The sequence below is a fragment of the Gallus gallus genome, chromosome 1 (assembly GCF_016699485.2).
Source record: "Gallus gallus isolate bGalGal1 chromosome 1, bGalGal1.mat.broiler.GRCg7b, whole genome shotgun sequence".
NCBI lineage: Eukaryota > Metazoa > Chordata > Aves > Galliformes > Phasianidae > Gallus > Gallus gallus.
The window spans coordinates 94,783,065-94,797,903 of record NC_052532.1 but is presented as its reverse complement, the minus strand read 5'-3'; the positions used below and the strand labels follow the sequence as shown (position 1 = coordinate 94,797,903).

Sequence of the window (14,839 nt, the reverse complement as noted above, 5' to 3'; positions counted from 1 at the left end):
TACCAATGGGCTTTTGGAACAACTGCTGTAGATACAGACAACATTAAGCAGCTGTCTGTCTTGTCTGTCCTGTCAGAAGACCCATCTGTTGTGGGGTTACTACAGGTAAAAGAGCAGCAGGTACCAATCACTACCAAAACGGTGCACAGACGGCAGTACTGCACTATCAGGGATTCCTTGCTCCCCATTCATAAGCTGATTCATTAGCTAGAAAGTCAGGGAGTGATCAGCAGAACCCACTCACCTTTTAACAGCCCCATACAGCTGGTGCGTAAAGCCAGTGGAGAATGGAGGCTGACGGTAGAATACTGTAGCCTGAATGAGGTCACACCTCCACTGAACACTGCTGTGCCAGATATATTAGAACTCCAGTATGAACTTGAGTTGAAAGCAGCCAAATGGTATGCCACTACTGACATTGCCAATGCATTCTTTTTCATTCCTTTGTCCACAGAATGCAGGCCACAGTTAGCTTTGCAGGGGTGTTCAGTACACCTGGAACAGTTTGCCCCAGTGGTGAAAACAGGGCACCCCAGGGGTGCCCAGCCATTTGCCATGGGTTGATCCAAACCACATTGGAACAGACCGGTGCTTCCAAGCACCTGCAGTACATTGATGACATTGTTGTGTGGGGCGATACAATAGAGGAAGTTTTTGAGAAAGAAGAGCAAATAATCCAAATTCTTCTGTTCCAGTTTCGCTATTAAGCAAAACAAAGTGAAAAGACCTGCCCAAGAAATTCAATTCCTAGGAGTAAAATGGCAAGATAGGTGTCATCACATCCTCGGAGATGTGATCAACAAAATCACAATTATGTCTCCACCTACTAGCAAGAAAGAGACACAGTTTTTTCTGGATTTAGTGGTCTTTAGGAGAATGCACATCCCAAACTACAGCCTCATAGTAAGCCCCCTCCATCAGGTGACATGGAAGAAGAACAATTTTGCATGGGGTCCTGAACAGCAGTAGGCTTTTGAGCAGTGTAAACAAGAGATAGCTCGTGCTGTGGCCCTAAGACCAGTACAGATGAGACAGGATGTAAAGAACATCCTCTACACTGCTGCTGGAGAGAAAGGTCCCAATTGGAGTCTATGGCAAAAAGCCTCAGGAGAGACCCAAGGCCAACCCCTGGGATTCTGGAGTCGAGCACACAGTGGGTCAGAAGAGGGCTACAGTCCAACTGAAAAGGAGATCTTAGCCATGTATGAGGGGATTTGGGCTACTTCTGATGTAACTGGCACTGAAACGCAGCTCTTTCTGGCATCTCAACTGCCAGTGCTGAACTGGATGTTTAAAAGAAAGGTCCCCTCTACCCATCATGCTACTGATGCCACATGGAGCAAGCAGATTGCATTGATTATGCAATGAGTGAGGAAGGGGAACCTCAGCTGTCCAGGAATCCTAGAGTTGATCATGGTCAGGCCTGAAGGAAAAAAGTTCAGCACATCACTGGCAGAAGAGGTGTCATGTGCTAAAGAGGCCCCACCATACAGTGAACTACCAGAAAATGAAAAGAAATTTGCCCTATTCATGGACAGATTATGTCATACTGTGAGGAAGCATCGCAGATGGAAAACTTCTGTGTAGAGCCCCACAGAAGTTGCAGAAGCCACTGAAGGTAAAGGAGAATCAAGTCAGTTTGCAGAGGTAAAAGCTGTCCAGCTGGCCTTAGATGTTGCTGAATGGGAGAGGTGACCAATGCTTTATATTGACTCATGGATGGTGGCAAATGCCTTATGGGGGTGGTTACAGCAGTGGGAACAGAACGACTGGCAACGGAAGGGTAAACCTATTTGGGCTACTGAACTGTGGAAAGACATTGCTGCTTGAACAAAAAATATGGTTATAAAGATGCATCATGTAGATGCTCATGTGCCCAAGAGTCGGGCTATGGAAGAACAGCAAAATAACCATCAGATTGAGCTGCCAGAATTGAGGTGGCTCAAATAGACTTGGACTGGCAGAACAAGGGAGAGTTATTTCTAGCTTGGTGGGCCCATGAAACCTCAGGCCATTAAGGAAGAGACACAACATGTAAGTGGGCTAGAGACTGAGGTGTGGACTTAAATATGGATGCTATTACACAAGTTATTCATGACTGTGACACATATGCCACAATTAAACAAACTAAGAGGATGAAATCTCTCTGGGGGGGAGGGCGATGGCAAAAGTATAAATATGGGGAGGCGTGGCAGGTTGATTATATCACCTTGCCGAGATCTCACAGTGGTAAGCGTTATGTGCTTACCATGGTGGAAGCAACCACTGGGTGACTTGAAACATATGCAGTACACCATGCTACCTCCGAAAACACCATATTAGGTCTGGAGAAGCAAATCTTGTGGCAACACGGCATCCCAGAAAGAACTGAGCCAGATAATGGGACTCATTTCAAAAATTCACTTGTGAATATCTCAGCCAAAGAACAGATCAGCGGATTTATCATATACACTACCATGCACCAGCCTCTGGTAAGATCGAATGCTACAGTGGGTTGTTAAAAACCATGCTGAAAGCAGTAGGTGGCAGAACATTTAAGCACTGGGAGAAGCATATGGCAGAAGCCACCTGGTCAGTCAACACCAGAGGATCAGCCAGTTGAGATGGTCCTACACAATCCAGCTCCCTACATACTGTAGAGGGTGACAAGGTCCCTGTGGTACACATAAAGAGCATGTTGGGAAAAGCGGTTTTGGTCCTTCCAGCTTCTGGAAAGGGCAAACCTCTCCATGGAACTGTTTTTGCACAGGTACCTGGGTGCACTTGGTGGGTGATGGACTAAAATGGGGATGTTCAGTGTGCACCACAAGGAAATTTGATGCTGGGGGAGTGCAGTCAGTGACTCCATGTATATATATGTAGATAGATATGTGCATATGTAATGCATGTTAATTATTGTTTGTTCAGATATAGACATATGTTAAGCATGATGTGGTGATGTGGTATAAGGGGTGGAATGTTGTGGTTTGGTGATTTTTTGCTGCCAGTATTCCACATCAGAACATCATGTGAACCAGTGGAAGTTAAAGAGTAAATGTTCTGGTTCCATTTACTGCCTCTTACAGGCATTTTGAGTATTCTGCTGGAAGGAGAGGGGTGGCATCCCTGGAGGACTTGGCATGAAGAGGAAGTGAGGTGGAGCTCTGGACAAGACCCCAGGCATCTCTCCCTCTCTCCCAAGGGGCCAGCTCAGCTTGTTGCCGAGAAGGGCACATGCTTCCCTCACACTTCACTTCTCTCTCTCATTTTGTTTGATTTTGTTGGATTTAGTAAACTACTGATTTGAGGAATCAAACTCCGTAACCACAAAGTATTTATAAGATCAGGTATATTTTATCAATGCTACGCAGACAGAGGGTGCAAGGGGGATAGCTCCTCCTAACTTGCACACCTACAAGCAGAAGCATTACATATTCATAAGCAGATCTCATACATATCCAGTGGATTTCCTGGAGTACATTTACATATGCATTGTTTTCTTGGAACTCATTTACATACTGCCCCTGCCCCTGGCGCATGCACTGTTTGTAGTGGGTGTCTTCCTCTGATGGTCGTGAGGATGAAGTCAGACATCTTCCTCACTCTGTCCTTTTTACGCCGTCATGCTTGACAGAAGTAACCTGGTTCCGGCCAGTTTTTTGGGCAATGTTCCCTTTCATATGCAATAAATTCCAAGATGTTCTTCCCTTATCTTAACCGCACATCCTACTTGGTCATGGGCCTAGATATCTAACTTCTAACTTCTAGGATTAACTCTTTTTACTATATCATTACTGTTCCTCTTCAGATTGTTGCTGGTGTGTTCCTTTTGTTAAACCCATCTACTAGCTCTCTGCCCTTCCCCACCCACCCTCCCAGAGCGTGCGGCCCACGGCATGCCCTGCTGTGAGGCCAGGGCCGGCCAGATCGTGCGGCAGACTGCTGGTACCCCTTCGTTGTTTTTGTTGTTGTTGTTGTTTGTTTTTTTCCCCTTCCCTTCCCTTCCCTTCCCTTCCCTTCCCTTCCCTTCCCTTCCCTTCCCTTCCCTTCCCTTCCCTTCCCTTCCCTTCCCTTCCCTTCCCTTCCCTTCCCTTCCCTTCCCTTCCCTTCCCTTCCCTTCCCTTCCCTTCCCTTCCCTTCCCTTCCCTTCCCTTCCCTTCCCTTCCCTTCCCTTCCCTTCCCTTCTTTTTTCTTTTCTTTTCTTTTCTTTTCTTTTCTTTTCTTTTCTTTTCTTTTCTTTTCTTTTCTTTTCTTTTCTTTTCTTTTCTTTTCTTTTCTTTTCTTTTCTTTTCTTTTCTTTTCTTTTCTTTTCTTTTCTTTTCTTTTCTTTTCTTTTCTTTTCTTTTCTTTTCTTTTCTTTTTCCCTGAGCCTGTGGCCCCCTTGTCACGGACTCGGAAAACTCCGTGATATTTATACATTTATTTTTAGACTATAGCAGCCCTATCTGGTATGAATTTAATATTATGGCACTTTTTCACAGTAGAGGTTTTTGTTGTTGAAAGTGTGCTTTCTTCTGAAACACAGCCCACAGAAATTACTCTCATAGGAGTTTTATTCCTTCATCTTGAGGAATATAAATTTAGATTCTATTACTAATTGCTTCCTTGTAATCAAGGAGTTGACATCTGGGGATTTTGTAATCCTTGGGCTGCATTAAACAGAAGGATAGCACTAACACATTTTGTTGAAAGAGTGAGTTAACATAAATCTTAGCACCACTCTGCCTTGATAAGAAATTCTGACCTGTTATTGGGATTTTCTAAGCCAACTTAATTGTAAATAATATGTAATTTAGAAGGTTTTTTTTCATTAAGAGTATTTTTTTGACAGTTCACAAATTTTATAATAGTGAATTGGAATTATGCAAAATTTAGAGCTGTGCATTATAATTAATTAATACTGCATTTTTGGAGTATCTTATATGTATGCAAAGCTTTTGTCAGGTCTTGGAGGCAGTTACAGAGCTCTGAGGCAAGAGGAAAAGCCACAGGCAGAAAAATATGCATATGAATAAAAATTACAGTTGCTATTTGAGGTGATCAGTAAGAACAACTAACATGATTGGAAATAGAAAGAGGATGCAGAATGGTGTTCCTAATTCTTCCTACAAATCTTTTATACTAGATGCAGATGTAGATGAATTTGAAACATTCTCTAAAGAGATCTTAGCTTAAATTCTTCTAAATGCTACTAGGATTCTGCTGTTGGCTTCTGTTAACTACATAGTAAATACTTAATGTAAAACAGTGTTGGAGTCATAGAATCATAGAATGGCCTGGGTTGAAAAGGACCACAATGATCATCTCATTTCAACCCCCCTGCCATGTGCAGGGTCACCAACCACTAGATCAGGCTGCCCAGAGCCACATCCAGCCTGGCCTTGAATGCCTCTAGGGATGGGGCGTCCACAATCTCCCTTGGCAACGTGTTCCAGTGCACCACCGTCCTCCATATGAAAAACTTCCTCCTGATATCTAAACTAAACCTTCCCTGTTCTTAGTTTAAAACCACCCCCCCCCTTGTCCTGTCACTATCCACCCTCACAGACAAACATACCCCCTCCTGTTTATACACTCTCTACGTCTGAAAGTAATTCACCAGACAAGTATGCTATCCAAATCAGTAAGATAATTCATATTTAGTTTCTAGAATTAATTTCTTAATGAAACACCTTTCTTCAAGTTTCATTATGGTATCCATACATTACCTTAGAAATGCACAACATGAAAGGAGCTACTTGAAACAAATCATTTAGCTGAAGGGAAGTATAATAAAACGTACTATTGGCTTCTTCAGATGATAATGGAAATTATTTTGATCTCCAGATCCTTTAGAGAGTATTCTCCTGTTGAGGAATGGCTCCACAACCAAGGGGGCCATGGGTCTCTTGAACAGTTGTACAAGCAGGACAGGCCTAACAATTGGCAAAAAATACAAATGGAAAAGTACTAGCTTGCTATGATAGCTCAGGGAGCAAGAACTTGCTAAGCTCGGGTGCTATGTGCACAACTCAGGCTAGGAGACCTTGAGGCTATGAAAGCACAAAGAAGAAGCTGAGGCTGTAGCTAAGATAAGGGGGAAGCTAGCCTGGGAAGAGACTGAGTAATGGAATACAAAGAACAATGCGAAGATTAATGCTGTATCAGTAGCTATGCGAGCAAGATGTGTGATTCCACGGCCAATGGTATTGTAGGGCCGGGGGCTCTCATAATGCTTCAACCAATTACAAGCTGATGCACATTCGCCACAATCTATATATGTGTGTAAGCAACGGATAATAAATGGAGATTTTGATGCACTCATATTGGGTCATGTCATCACTCCCCACGCGGCTCAGCCAGCAAACTGACTAGATTCTGGTTCTCCGAACCCTGGGGAATCTGTGACAACCTGGGACTGGGGTTCACAACATGCTCCTGTTTAATTTATGCATAAAAATTTGGAAAGGAATAAAAAAAATCTCTCAGAATTTCCAGTACGGATATGATCAAAGCCATCTCCTGCTCTCTCCTTAGCCTCCCAAAACAGTGTTTCTGTAGCAAGAATGCTAGATAAGAGATAATTGTAATCTTTTTATATGAAATATTAAATTTAACTGTCTTTCTCATTATTATGGTATGCATGAAACTGCATCTAGGAGTGTGGTATATATTGCTCTTAACTGAAATTTCAGTTGTAGGATTTGACATCAATGAAAAGACTGATAACAAATAAAAAGAACTTCATGAAAGAGGTTCTCATTTATTTTTCATTCCCACCTGTTTTAAAAGAGAAAATGTAGAAAATTACATTCAATAATCAATTAGGTAAGTCTCATTAGGTGGAGATTACCAATGTCTTTTTACATCTATTACAACAAAATAGGTCAGTGAATGCATAACATAAAGAAAAACAGAACAAACCAAACCCAAACAAAAACAAACAAGTTCTAATAAGTCTTTCATAAACAATACTGTTTAAAAGGCTAATGCATCTATAAGACGCTACCTAGAGGAAGTAAAAATACATCAATAAATTATTTGTATTTCTTTGATTTTTCCCTATGTGATATGTAGAGATTTCAAGAAAGATGCTTAATTCTTTTTCTAAGAAAAACATACGTAAAGAACAGAATCTCAAAGGCTTTACATTTGTAGAAGTAAGGCTTGAAAAAAGAAAAATAAGTTTCTGAAAAATCTGCTCCTGGAAATGGAGTGTAAGAGAATCAACATGAGACTAGAAGGAATGTCCTCAGTATTGTCATTGCATGAATATATCACATGGCACATTCATACATCCACTATACTTATAAAATAACAAAACTCATTCAGATTTGCTGCTGATATATTTTCCATTAAAAAGACTGTATTATATAGCTATTCTTTTGGTTGTTTGGAATCTAATTCCTGATCTAATTTCCTATTCAGTGCACACATAGCTCTTTACCTTGAGAATCTACTTCCTGCCTCTACTTGCACCTCGTACACAGCTGCAGGCTATCTTCCTCTCACTTCCTTAGAACAAGCTTGTTGCAGCCTTAAAGAGGTTATCCAGATCCTGAACATTTTGACAGTAAATGTTTTCTAAACTGTTCAAATTTGTCAAATTCATTTTTCTGGATGATGGATGACCAGACCTGTCTTGTACATTAACATTCCCAACATAACAAAATACAGAAAATGCTACTCCAGTGCCTAAAGGAAAAGGAAAGTTATTGCTGCCGTGGAATTTCCCTTTTTCAACTTATGGAGATTAAATGATCACTTTTGATCACTTTTCTACTTCATAATTACCCATACTTGCACGTTTGCTGCAAAAAGCTATACTGCTTGCTGTTTCCCCTTTTTTTTTTTTTCTTTTCTTTTTCAATAAGTAAAGGCATGTAAAAGTAACCTACAGTCAGGTAAACAGCTGAAATATAAACAGAAGTAAGAAAGGAAGTAAATGATTGGCATTCTGGTTTGATAACCTATGATTGTACTAAAAGTAAGAGTACACATATGAACACAAGTTTTAAAGAAGATCATGTCAGTTGCAGCTTCAAGGCGTTTCAAACAGTGTTAAGTTTTGAAGTACTCCACAATAGAGGTTTTGAGTGAGTGTGCACTGCTATCTGGGCAAAAATATGAGCATATAAACTCAGTTTTCAGTTGAGAAAAAAAATAAAAATTGGTATCAGATCCACTATAATTACAGAGACAATATATTTAGAGGAAGAGATGTTTTGTGGGTTCAAGAATATAAGACATATTTGCTGAAAGAGTCAAACAAGATCCTGAACCTGTTGTATGAGAGCTGTTTGCCCCTGCCTGTAATTCCTGTGTTCTGAGGTAAAGAGTTTGAGATTTGGACCAGATGACCTCCAGAGGTCCCTCCCAACCTAAACCAGTCTGCCATCTGTCAACTATTCCACTGTCCAGAAGCCACTTGGACAGTGGGTTCCTAGTGGAGCTGCTGCGGAGGGGGATGGCTTCTATAGGTGCTGGTACAGAAACAATTTAGCAATGGATCAAAGAAAAAATGATAGCTTTGTCCCAAGTATCACTCAGTTGGAAGACTTCTTAACAGAACACGACTCCAACATTGTTTGGCTGTTAGTAGCGACAATATTGTCTTGTGGATGGATTATCTACCTAACTTATTATAATTCCCAGAACATTGGACTAATTTTAACATTGGTTCTTAACAGACTATATAAATAGTCTGTTCTATATACTATATAAACAGTTCTATATACTAAAAGTTCTATATAAAAGTTCTATATTCTATATATAACAGACTATATAAATAGTCGGTTCCACTAGGAACCCTGGATGAATATCCAACAGCTATTTGGACCCAATAATTCCTTCAGCATCTCTCTTCCTCTACAGCACCACCAGGCCTGATGCTTTCTTTTTCCCTCTGGGCATGGTCCAGTAGAGACCGCTCCTAGAGAAAACTGCACAACAGTTCAGTGACACTTCACCTAATGCATGAGTTTATGTTAACATGCCTCTATGTAGAGATTTATTTCTTTCTCCTCTCACAGGAATCTAGAGTTTTATTGGCACGTTAAAGGAAAAAAAGTTGGAAGTGATGCCCCACTCCCAAATCCTTGGAAGATAGGGGGAATTATGACCCATTTTCAGGTGAAAGAGAGAAGTCTGAGTTATTTTTATCTCACTGATGTAAAGAGAAGTTCAGAGTTGTGTGTTTACAGTTCAGAGCAGAAAATGTCTTCTAGTCAAGAGGGATGAACACTAGTTGAAAGAAAAGATGTTAAAAATGTATAGATTAGTATTTTTAACTCAAGTAACAGAAAAAAAAAATAGCTTAAATAATCAGAACTGCAATGTTATAAACCACTAAGAGTTCAGAAGTACCAGTCCTCCTTTCCTTTAGTTACATGAAGTATAAATGACTGAAGCTCTGAAAAGAAAACTTTGATTTTGGAAGCCAGTAAATATTCTTCTTTTATACACACACACACACACACACACACATATATATATGACTTCCTTCCCTTTAGGGATTATTTTTATCAGCATTTACACGGGTGTTGGCAAATTCTATCTCAGAAAGAGTATTGTGCCGTATTAAAGTCACATGGGTAATGAGGAAAGCATTGCTATATAACATGATCTCTGAAAATATGATCAGTTGGCTTAGCCAAGGTGAAATTAAAACATTGGGATAGGACATAATGGTGCTTGAACTTCAGCTTGCTTTATTAGCCAACTGTTCCTGCTATTTGGAACACAATACCTTAGACATTTCTGCAGGGAAAATTATGCCAAATTGTTTTTTCATTTTTGAAATGGAGAAATTGTCTAATGTAGACTCTCATCTAAGAGGAAAATAATTGGATATTTCTGTTCACTTGACAATGTTTCATAGTTTTCATACAATAAGGTCTTCCAGAATTAAAACATTTTAAATAAATGACAGGATGTGAATGAGTCAGTGTTGTGTTTATGCAAGTATCTAACATATAAAAGATAGTATTAATCAGCAGGCACATGAAATTGAATACTGCATTTAAGTAGCAAACATGCATTGTGATCCAAATAATGCTGAGAGCAAAATGAGGAAAGAACTTTCAGCTCATTTGCCAGACTATGATTTTTATTATTATTATTATTATTATTACTATGCAATGTTTTCTGTCAGAGGAAGTGTAAGTAAGTGATATTTAATTGCATAAATAATTTCAAAAGAATAAGAGAAAAAAACAATGGCAGTTTATTCTTCATGTCATATCCACAGTTTTTCCTCTTCATAAATCAGTTCATTTTTCAGTGTATGTTGAATCATTACAGAAGGGTTATCATCCATGTACTTGGATTCACTGGCCACTAGGTTAATAGTCATACACTGCTGATTCATATAGTGATCTATTTGTCCATATGCAGAGGCTGACATGAGAAGGTTGACTTTTATTAGAGCCAAGTGAATGATATGAAATTGATTACTGAATGTGTATTTTTTGTATAATTATTTAATCTAGAACTGCTGAAATAGAAGATAAAGGGAAGGGATAAGCTCAAGATTTTCTGCAGTGAAAGGATCATAAAATTTTGCTGTCTTCAACATTTAAAATCACTTGGGAGTTTCTTCACTGTGTAATTCTCAGACTGGAAAGTATTCACACAAATTCACAGGAAAGAGTGTTTTCTTTATGCTTAGAGAGATTTAGTTCTCTCTTATAGCTATCGTTTTTTTGTTTGTTTTTCTATTTTTTTTCCTGTAGTTATTTCTGTTATTACTGTTAACAGTGGTAAATAGAATTTTTTCCTTTAAAACTAGTGCGTGACAAATTTTTAAAATTGGAGGTGAATTTCTCTCCTTCCCTCAAGGAAGAAATTAAGCATATGATAGAACCCATGCCAACTGCTGCAGAATTAATAGATATTCAGTGTACTCCCTGCTCCACACCTTATTATCCACAGGTTAATTATGCTAGCTACCACACTGCTTTGGGACCTGCCAGCACCTGGGTGCAGAGCAAGTACTGAGTTTGATTGCTCCCAATATGATGGAAAATGCACTCTCTTCTCCCTGGTACACATTTGATAACCACCAGAAACTGGCTCTTTCTGAACATCTCCGTGATCTTTGTCCCTGAGGTTTTGTCTCTTTACGTCAGTCTTTTATGAATGAAAGCACTTAAATAATAGGAGTTGAATTCAGATCAGCAGCACTGCTAGCTACATAGTCTATACTATAACAACATCAAAACCAAAATTATTTAGAGCACATCTAGCGTGGGCTTTAATCATTTAAATGGATGTTGCTGAATTGCACTGCTTCTTGCTATGAATGATACATGCATGCATGCATGCATAAATAATAATCACTAAGATTACAGGTGGTCTTTGTTAAAACAAACACAATTCTGACTATCCTGATATCAGTAGAATTAGAACAAAGGTATTTCTCTAAGGTCATTATCTGATTAAAAGACAGGACAATATAATTTCTCTTTCATTAATCTTCTCCAACAGGTGATTTATTTTTAGTGACCAACTCTTGTCTTGCCAATTAATGAACTCCTAAGCTGAGCCCTCAAAATTGAAGCCAACTTACTTGTCAACAGAGACTTGATTGGGCACCAAAAGTAGAAAGTGTGTTTCTAATGGACTGTCACTATTTCAGGTAGCAGACACCACATGGATTCCAGCCCAGTCCATTACAGATATTCCATTTGTACACTGCCCAATAGACAACTCTGTAAGAACAAGAGAAACTGTACAATCTAATAAAACCTTCACCATGGAATATAACATCTGATAAATCTTCCTTTTTGATTCATGTGTATATCAAGGAAAACCATAGGGATAAACCATATGCCTCTTCTTTGTGACAGAGATTTTAGGTTAATCTTGCACAACCACCAATTCTAGTAAAGCTATATATTTGCCTCAGAAGGTTGTAATTGACTTAGGTTGCTGCTCTGCGCTCAGGAGATGTCTTCATACATATGTCTTCATATAGGTCACACAGACACTGTGAAATCTATGCAAACACCTACATTTGCTAATTTGAAAACAGCCATTCAATCTAGTAAAAAGCTTTCCAACTTTTATCATTAACTGAGACCAAAGAAAACAAAGAAAAAAAAAGCTTGCCTTGCCTCCAGGTTAAGGGGCTGTTCTGGCCTCAGACAGACTGAAGATCCAGTCTCTATGCATAGTTCAGAGGAATCTATATCAAGCCAGCTATTTATGCTCATTGAAGCAGGACACACATCTTTACATCCCACACCCCAGGACAGTGTCTTAATTGTCTGTGAACACAAAGAAACCTCTGTTTTGATCCAAAGCATCATATATCAACTGCACATTTACATTTTTTTCTTGATCTTTGTGGAAAACAAAAACATTATCTCAAAACAAGATTGTCATTAAATAGAACTGACCTCTGTTAAACTCATATTCTGATGGATTATTGGTTTTCTCAAGTTAAAAAGCATAGGAACTTCTACAGCAGAAAAGAAATATGACTATAATATAAGAAATAAAGCTTATTTTATATTCCTTTTTCATCTGGCTAATTGATGCAAGCCAAGTTTCATGCTAATCAGCCCAAGCAGTTAACAGGCTATATGGAAATTTAAAACGTCTGCTGATTGATAAATAAAAGAAAATCTGTCTGTGATGATTACCCAAGAAACCAATATTGCACTAAAACATGCACTTCATGAAAATGTCAGTGATGATAATAAAAAAAGTTTGTGGCAACAAAAATAACTTACCGGTGTATCCTTTGTAGAACTCACTGGAGACCTGTAGCTGTTACTTTTCTGCTCAGACTCTAGCTTTTTAGTCACAAGTCACTACAAATGTAATACAAATATACAAAAGGCTGAAGGCAAAAGAAAAAATATACAGAAAAAAAGAAGAAATGCCAAGGACAAAAAGCCAACAGAACCACAGATCGGAAATGAAATAATCAGAGGACATCTTAAAATTTCACACACCTGCTTGAAGAATAATTTGCAGAATCCCTACTCTATATATTTTTTTCTTATATGTTTGGAGAGAATGTGAATAAAAATTGTTGAGTTCGTGTAAAAGCACAAAGTTTTTCCTTAATGTCACTAACAACACACAGACGTTTGCACTTGTATTTCTCCCCAAATTAAAAAAAAAAAAATTAAAAAAAAAATACAGCCTAGACATTTTACATATTTTTTGTAGATACTAAAGTTGGAAAGGGGTATATTTCTCACTATTTTTGCAGCACTTTTCTTTTACAGTACGTGTTGTTATTGTCAGCTATGTTTAGAGATGTCCTATTATCCAGTGAACACTTCTACAAACATTTAATTACTAGCATCACTATTGTGAGTAAATACTCCATAATAGGATACTGTTATGATTATAGTAAGAGGGGATGGAAATACAGCTAAACAAAACTTTGTAGCCACTCACAACTTATGTGGATAACTAGACAATATTTAGCAAAATCCTATACACCAAACCACACACAGCTTCCACAGTCTGGTCCTTATTCTTATTCCTGATGTTTTAGACAAGTCACTTAAATAGTCATTCTTACTCCATTCCCTAAATAGGTCAATCTCAACAGGTGAAGGCTGATTTATCAGTAATGAGGCTGTTCTAAAGTTCAAGAAAGAAGGTGAACCACTGTAATGCTAAAAAATATGTTACAAACAGATAGAGTAATATTTGTATATGGTTTACATTATAACCTTTCCTTTTAATACAGAAAACAACTAGTGAAAAAAAGGAATTCTGGCAAGATATGCTTTAGAGACTCAGATCAGCAAACCAATTATCAATCCATCAATTGATCAGAGCTAGTTTTGGGAGAAGTTTGCTCTTGGAAATGAAGGTCTATGCAGATGGTATGCATGTTCATGACTTGCAGAGCATCTGCACAGAATATATAATTAGACAGATAAGTAGAAAGCAAGAACAGAGTAACTAACTCAAAGAAAACTATGATAGGCAAATGCAAAGGAACTTAAATGATTTACTGTTTGTTGCTATATGAAGCTATATGATGCTATATGTAGCTATATGAACTGAAACACTAAACAATGCTGTAGAGTCCAGTGACCGGTTTGACCAGGTTCTTTTAGATATACCATGTGTTGTGGTTCTAATGTTTAATATCAAATTTACTTATTTGAAGATATTTGACATTACATGGAACTTTTGATGGAGCAAAGTGATACAAAATATATTGAAATGACTATACAAATGTATATACCAATGTCATACCCATCACTGATCTCCACAATATTCTTACTGCTGTGACACTGGATGTCCTCAGTCAACATGAAGGAATATGTGTGCTGAAAACAGCACAGACTTGTTGCTCTCTTTGAAATTCTTTTGTTAGTTGTTTAGTTTCTATACTCTACGCTGGGCTGAGCAACATGCACAATCTCAACATGCTGGCCCAGCTTACTCAAGGAGAAACTTCTTACACCACCATTTGATCCACAAAATTGGGATACTGCCAGTTGATACACTCAACTGACATAGCTGTTTAAAGTGAAGACCATGGTTAGTCCCATTTGTGTCAAGAAAAAGTCAGCTTTCCTTGCAACAGCTGGGGTCAGTTACATCTTACATAATTCCTTGAATTTAATGTACACATTCCCTCTACCGATTTTCCCTGAGAGTATTTTTTCATTTTAGGTGTTTGTTACAGAGGTATGTGACAGGTACATGGGTGGTACATAAGCTGTGAAAATACATAGCTGAGATGCTGACCTATCTTTTCTCTATAGTAGCTGCTATAGAAAGTCTAGTTGTTTGAGCATTTATCAACCTGCAATGGATTATCTTATATTTTAAAATCTTTCTCCTAATTTTCCATATTGCTACAGTCTCATTTTTCTACATACAAGAAATGTTGGAATTT

At 38.4% G+C, this 14,839-nt stretch overlaps 1 long non-coding RNA gene across 2 annotated transcripts in view; it reads right to left on the bottom strand.

Moving 5' to 3' along the window:
- Window positions 1–5,492: 5,492 nt before the first annotated feature.
- The window catches only part of LOC112530507, a 28,703-nt gene continuing 19,356 nt past the window's right edge, over window positions 5,493–14,839 (bottom strand). For both annotated transcript variants that reach the window (XR_005842015.2, XR_003072146.3), the window contains 2 exons: window positions 12,696–12,776; window positions 5,493–12,227 (listed from right to left, as the gene is read on the bottom strand). This is a non-coding gene — a long non-coding RNA (uncharacterized LOC112530507). The remainder of the gene's footprint in view (window positions 12,228–12,695; window positions 12,777–14,839) is intronic.